General features: G+C 41.2%; 1 protein-coding gene across 2 annotated transcripts in view; it reads right to left on the reverse strand.

Annotated features, from left to right (window-relative positions):
* LOC122557063 (muscleblind-like protein 3) overlaps nt 1-495 on the reverse strand; it is a 280,435-nt gene extending 279,940 nt beyond the window's left edge. Inside the window, exon 1 of one of the 2 annotated variants that reach the window (XM_087992260.1) lies at nt 472-495. The gene's annotated coding sequence lies outside the window, so the exon portion shown is untranslated. Of the gene's footprint in view, nt 1-271; nt 290-471 lie in introns of those variants that run through there. The other variant, XM_087992261.1, reaches the window with a different exon arrangement.
* Nucleotides 496-6,975: the final 6,480 nt, after the last annotated feature.

Here is a 6,975-nt window from a genome sequence, read left to right on the forward strand (position 1 = left end):
ATTACAACTATAAACTTAATGCAGCCTCACAGAAGTCAATAAGATGTTTTCAGCAATAATGGGCTGCGTATAGGTTTGAGACTTCAGTGGGCATGAAGTTAGTCAGCAAAGATGGCACACTCCTACCCTCTTGTGTTCACTCAGAAGAGGTAGCAGTGTGCAGTGCCTAACCACAGGAGCTGCTCTCTGTCAGATACAAGCCACAAAAAATAAATCACAATAACAGTAACAGACCTTTGAATTGATAGACAGAGCATAGGGCATTCCTCACCATTTAGACATCTGCAGGAAGGGAGCATGGAAAAGAACTTCACAATACACCAACAATCATTTCTCATGTGATTCCCACTTCCCCGTTCAGCTGTTCAGAAGGCAGCTTGCACCAGATACATATTGATGGTTTTATTGCTCATGCAATTTTAAAGCTGTAACAATGAGATGAAATGGTATATATATATAGATATACATTACCGAATACTGTTATCCCTCCTCCTACTGCCAGTAAGCCAGTCACTTGACCATGCATGAGCAAATCAGATGTGGAGCTTAGCTATTGGTTTGCCTGCGTTCTGTCATGCTCTGTCTGTCTCACTTCCAGGCTTTCCCAAACACTGTGCTCTTCTGTTTATTCCTTGTAGATCTTTTATTTATATATGAGGCATGGCCAGGGGATTGAACCTTACTCCCAATCCTTTCTGTACAAAGTATTCTTTGAAAAACTACACAGGGTTTTGTTGAAAAACTGAAAACAAAACTGAAAGAATTCCCTTTACAAGGAAACAACCAGACCAATAAAAAAAAACCTCTGGGCTTCCTGCAATGGAGCACACTCAGTCATGTGGCAGGCTGCCAGCATTCGTGACCTTTACTCGTGTCTTTCCCATCGACAGGCACAAGGAGGGAACATGCCAATCAACTCTGACTGTGACTTTAAAATTCCTGAGAAACAATCAAGCAAAAGGAAAATAATCCATCGGACAGCATTCCTGGAGGCTGCAGTGTGCGAGATCGAGAAACCAACTTCAGGGAGGGCAGAGAAAAGGGCTTTGGCACTGCTGATATTTGTTCATAGGGTGAAGATGGAATAATAACTATAAAATACTAGGAGGGAAAACTACAGCAAATCACTAGTCTAAAGAACCAATCCAACTGCTTGGATAACAGGGTATATGACAGTGAAACACTACACAACTAATCAGTTCAAATCCAAAACTTAACACTGCCTTCAATACTTCATCAATTTTATTTTGTTTATTTTTGTAATTCATGAGATGTGCATGTCATTGGCTGTGCCAGCATTTATTGCCCATCTCTAGATGTCCTTGTGAAGATGGCGCTGAGTTGCCTTTCTGACTAGCTGCAGTCCATTTTGTGCGGGAGTGACAGGATGTTGACCCAGTGCCAGGGAAGGAATGGCAAAACCAGGATGGCGATTTGATCTGATTTGATTTATTTATTTATTGCCACAAGTATTTTGTAACAAAATACGGTGAAAATTGTTGTAAAGTGTCACCGCTCTCTGGCACCATCTTAAAGCACAGAAAAATAAACCAAAACATAAAATATAAGGGCTGAAAAATAAAGAAATAAAGATGTAGTGATTAACTTTACAGTCCGTAATGAGCATCTTCGCGGTGGATTGAAAGTTGCCGCGCTTCCGCACCATCTTACCTCCACCATGTGCCCTCCACTGCTTATCCCAGAGGGCAGTAAGACTAAACCATATTGTTGTGATCTTGAAGTCACATGTAGGCCAGACCAGGTAAACATGGCAGAGTTCCTGCCCTAAAGGACATTAGCAAAACAGACAATTTTTTACAACAATTGTCAATGGTCACACAGTTGGCATCAAGTTCCGATGAAGAGTCACTGGACTTGAAACAAAAACTCTGCTTTCTCTTCAGAGATTCAGACCTGACTTACAACGCTGTGACCTCTGCCAGGGGTGGGGAAAGGAGGCAGATGTGGAATCCACCTCAGTTGAAATGGGATTGAACCCCATGTTGTTGGCATCTGAGCCAAACTAGCTTTCCACCCAACCACTGTAATCACTCTCTTCATATGAAATCTTAGTCACCAAGGTAACGTACACTTCTGCATGCACTTTGTAGCCTGGATCTATGGATACTGATGGGAAAGTCTCAAATATCTTTTAATTACATGGCTGACCAAGAATCTCACCTGCTCTCCACTGTGATTGGATGGATTGACAAGTTTCAACTCAATGTTGGCTGCATTGCAAATTCCTTGGCCATTACTTTCTGGAGGTCAAAGCCAGAGAAATCTGCTGTCGAGGTTTGTGATGAGGTATTGGTCCTTAAGCTGCGTATAGTATGTCGAACAATGCAGCACATTACAGGCCCTTTGGCCTTGATTTTGTGCCGACTTTTTATCCTACTCTAAGATCAAACTAATTGTCATACCCTTCATTTTACTAGCATCCATGTACCTATCCAAGAGTCACTTAAATGTCCCTAATGTATCTGACTCCACTACCACCACTGGCAGTGAATTCCACATACCCACCACTCTCTGTGCAAAGAACCTACCTCTGACATCTCCCCTAAATCATCCTCCAATCACCTTAAAATTATGTCCCCTCGTGATAACCATTTCCACCCTGGGAAAAAGTCTCTGGCTATTCATTCTATCTGTGCCTCTCATCATTTTGTACCGCTCTATCATGTCGCCTCTCACCTTTCTTCGCTCCAGTGAGAAAAGCCCTAGCTCCCTCAATCTTTCTTCATGACATGCCCTCCAGTCTAGGCAGTATCCTGGTATCCTGGTATAATCTCCTCTGCACCCTCGCTAACGCTTCCACATCCTTCCTATAATAAGACGACCGGAACTGAATACAACAAACACAATATGCCTCTCAATTCCACCCATCCGGACAATGGCTTCAAACCAGACAAATGAATCTGGTCTGTTCCCTGGGGAAGAGAGTTCCAAAGACTCACAACACTCCAAGGAAAAAAAAATTCTCCTTGTGGGATGCTAAGGCATACAAGGCTATGGGATAAGTGCTGGAAAATTGGATCGGAATACTTAAGTAGCTGACTTTGACCAGTGCCTTTTTCTCTGCTGTAGACCTCTGTGACTCCATGTGTACCACCTGCTGTCCCCAGAATGGTTGGAAGATTTGCAAGTACTTTCCTCATATGTTTATCAAGTCTTAGTCAATGCAAGGGTTGATGCTACCCATTACATCTCACACCCCATGAGCACAATGGTAAGGCAGTGGTTGTCTGGGCAACACAGGACTTCTATCATTCAATTGTACCTAAATATGCAACAGGTCAACTGTCCTTCATCTGTTACTTGCAGTACCAGTTGCCAGTACTTCTAATCTGCTTTCACATCCCATTTCCCATGAACTTGTCTCTCGATCTGAACTTGTTGCTGTTGCTCTCTCAGGGCTAATCTTAACTTTGCTGCTAACGATGCATATGAGGTGATGTTATTATTGTTGTTGGTAAACCAGTATGGTGATTACATTTTCATTTTCTGGCACTTCCTACTGGACCATGTCCCCACAAACCCAAACATCAAACTATTGTTTCCTGGACTAAAGAATCTCATCTCTTCTAGAGATCATCTCTTTGTGACTTCCAGCTAGTTCCCAGAATAAGACCAGAAGACCCTAAGACATAGGAGCGGAAGTAAGGCCATTTGGCCCATCGAGTCCACTCCGCCATTCAATCATGGCTGATGGGCATTTCAACTCCACTTACCCGCATTCTCCCCGTAGCCCTTAATTCCTTGTAGCTTGTGTCTTCCTTATCCCCAAGATCTATAAACAGGACTGCATTGGTGCACTCATTGTTTCAGCCTCTTCCTGACCCATTGAATTGCCCAGGGCTAAACTCAGGTACGGATATATTTTCCAATGCCTTCTGCCTTGAGTTGGTTTAATATGTTTGCAGCATTAAAACATTTCAGGCATTCAGTGTTAGAAGTGGATTATACCACTATGTAAAGAGGCAGGCAATCTCATCAGTTTGCCTTCTCATTTTGCAAATGGAAAAACGTCAAGATATTGATCGCCTGAAATGTACAGTTTCAAAACAACTACACTTAAAAATGAAGTGGACTACAATGAAAAAAATGTAAAATAAATTTAAGTTTGAGTCAAATTGGCCTTGGAACAGGTTGAGTGACTTGAAAATGAGACAAGTCATGAGTCTTTACAATCATGGTCAATTATGCTGTCCTTCATCAAGAGATGAAAGACTCATGGGAATGAGAAAACATGTATGTACCTGCATTCCATACAGTAATTTGTACCAAAGCCTCCTTGATCATGAATGATAGATTAGTCTGCCTTCAGGTGCTTAAATGTTGCAGTGGTCTGTATTTGGCTTTTGTTCAGGTTGGAGATCCAAAGGCTATAGAATCCAATTCTGATGAAGGATCACTGGATTTAAAGCACTAACTTTGCTTGCTATCCACAGATGTTACCAGAACTGTTGAATTTTTCTAATAATTTCTGTTTTTGTTCCTCAAAATTCATTTTGTTTATTCTTTCATGGGATGTGGACTCCGCCAGGCAAAGCCAGTATTTGTTGCCAATTCCTAAATACCCTTGAATTTACTGTATATTAGACTATTTCAGAAGTGGCAAAGTGGTAATGTCATTGATCTATTAGCCTGAAATCCCAGGCTAATCCATTCAAACCTCACAATGACAATTGGTATAATTTAACTTCAATAAAAAAATCTAGAATTAAGATTAAATCTAATTCTAGGATGATGACGTCAGTGTGTATGAGGGGGCATAACTACAAATTGAGGGGTGATAGATTTAAGTCAGATGTCAGAGGCAGGTTCTTTACTCAGAGAGTGGTAAGGGTGTGGAATGCCTATCCTGACTCTGTTATGCCTCCCCACCCCCTATCCAGCTTCATCCCACCAATATCTGTGACACTTTCCAGATGTTCCTTCACTTAAAGGTTTTGAATTTCCTGGCACTATCCAGTTCCTCTTCTCTATGGACTAGTCCACCCCCCCACCAGGATGGTCAGACAGCCTTCCACTTCTTCCTTGGAATGGAGACATGAACATTCTCCCTCCAGCACCAGCCACCTCCATCTCCACCTGACTGGCCTTGTTCTCACATTGAACAACTTCTCCTTAGATTCCACTCACATCCTTCAAGTTCTGAAGAAGACTTACTTTGGCCTTGAAACTTAGTCTAAACTTGAATTAGTCCACCAACCCTCTGAAAGCTTTCGTTTCATTCATTGTTATTGTGTTACTGGCTAGACCAGCATTTATTTCTCATCCCTAATTACCCTGGAACTGGCTTTCTGGGCCATTTCAGTTAAGTGTCAACCACATTCCTATGGGTCTGGAATCACATCATTTGTTGATCAGACCAGGTGAAGATGGCAGATTTCCTTCACAAAAGGGTCTTTGAGAACAGACTTTTTTTTTTAGCAACTATTGCATGGTCATCATTAGAACATAGAACAATACAGTGCAGAACAGGCCCTTCAGCCCTCAATGTTGCGCTGACCTGTGAACTGTTCTCAGCTCGTCCCCCTACACTATCCCAAAATCATCCATGTGCTTGTCCAAGGATTGTTTAAATCTCCCTAATGTGGCTGAGTTGACTATATTAGCAGGTAAGGCATTCCACACCCTTACCAATCTCTGACATCTGACTTAAATCTATCACCCCTCAATTTGTAGTTATGCCCCCTCATACACACTGACGTCATCATCCTAGAATTAGATTTAATCTTAATTCTAGATTTTTTTATTGAAGTTAAATTATACCAATTGTCATTGTGAGGTTTGAATGGATTAGCCTGGGATTTCAGGCTAATAGATCAATGACATTACCACTTTGCCACTTCTGAAATAGTCTAATATACAGTAAATTCAAGGGTATTTAGGAATTGGCAACAAATACTGGCTTTGCCTGGCGGAGTCCACATCCCATGAAAGAATAAACAAAATGAATTTTGAGGAACAAAAACAGAAATTATTAGAAAAATTCAACAGTTCTGGTAACATCTGTGGATAGCAAGCAAAGTTAGTGCTTTAAATCCAGTGATCCTTCATCAGAATTGGATTCTATAGCCTTTGGATCTCCAACCTGAACAAAAGCCAAATACAGACCACTGCAACATTTAAGCACCTGAAGGCAGACTAATCTATCATTCATGATCAAGGAGGCTTTGGTACAAAGTACTGTATGGAATGCAGGTACATACATGTTTTCTCATTCCCATGAGTCTTTCATCTCTTGATGAAGGACAGCATAATTGACCATGATTGTAAAGACTCATGACTTGTCTCATTTTCAAGTCACTCAACCTGTTCCAAGGCCAATTTGACTCAAACTTAAATTTATTTTACATTTTTTTCATTGTAGTCCACTTCATTTTTAAGTGTAGTTGTTTTGAAACTGTACATTTCAGGTGATGAATATCTTGACGTTTTTCCATTTGCAAAATGAGAGGGCAAACTGATGAGATTGCCTGCCTCTTTACATAGTGGTATAATCCACTTCTAACACTGAATGCCTGAAATGTTTTAATGCTGCAAACATATTAAACCAACTCAAGGCAGAAGGCATTGGAAAATATATCCGTACCTGAGTTTAGCCCTGGGCAATGAACAATTATGTCCAGTATATTAATTAAGATGAAACTTCCCAATTGTTTTTAAGTTGCCATGGCAGGACCTGAAGGATTAGTTATGTCCTACTGTGCCCAACGCCTTAGTTTTTCCACCAGCTTTATCTCCTCCCTGGTCACTGCCTCAGCATGAACCAGCCTCATCGCCAATCTTGGTGTTCCAATTAGCCTCAAGCTACATGTATAGCCCACCTCAAATTTTTCTCCATCATACATACAGCCGACTTCAGCCATGACTGAGAATGTATCACTCTTGCCTCTAAATCATAAAATTGGGGGTTTGGCTGGGATGCCAATGCATTGTTGAGGGAGAAAACATGGAGAATGT

Source organism: Chiloscyllium plagiosum, unplaced genomic scaffold (assembly GCF_037043375.1).
Source record: "Chiloscyllium plagiosum isolate Xiang-an unplaced genomic scaffold, Cpla_swu_hap1 HiC_scaffold_11, whole genome shotgun sequence".
Lineage (NCBI taxonomy): Eukaryota > Metazoa > Chordata > Chondrichthyes > Orectolobiformes > Hemiscylliidae > Chiloscyllium > Chiloscyllium plagiosum.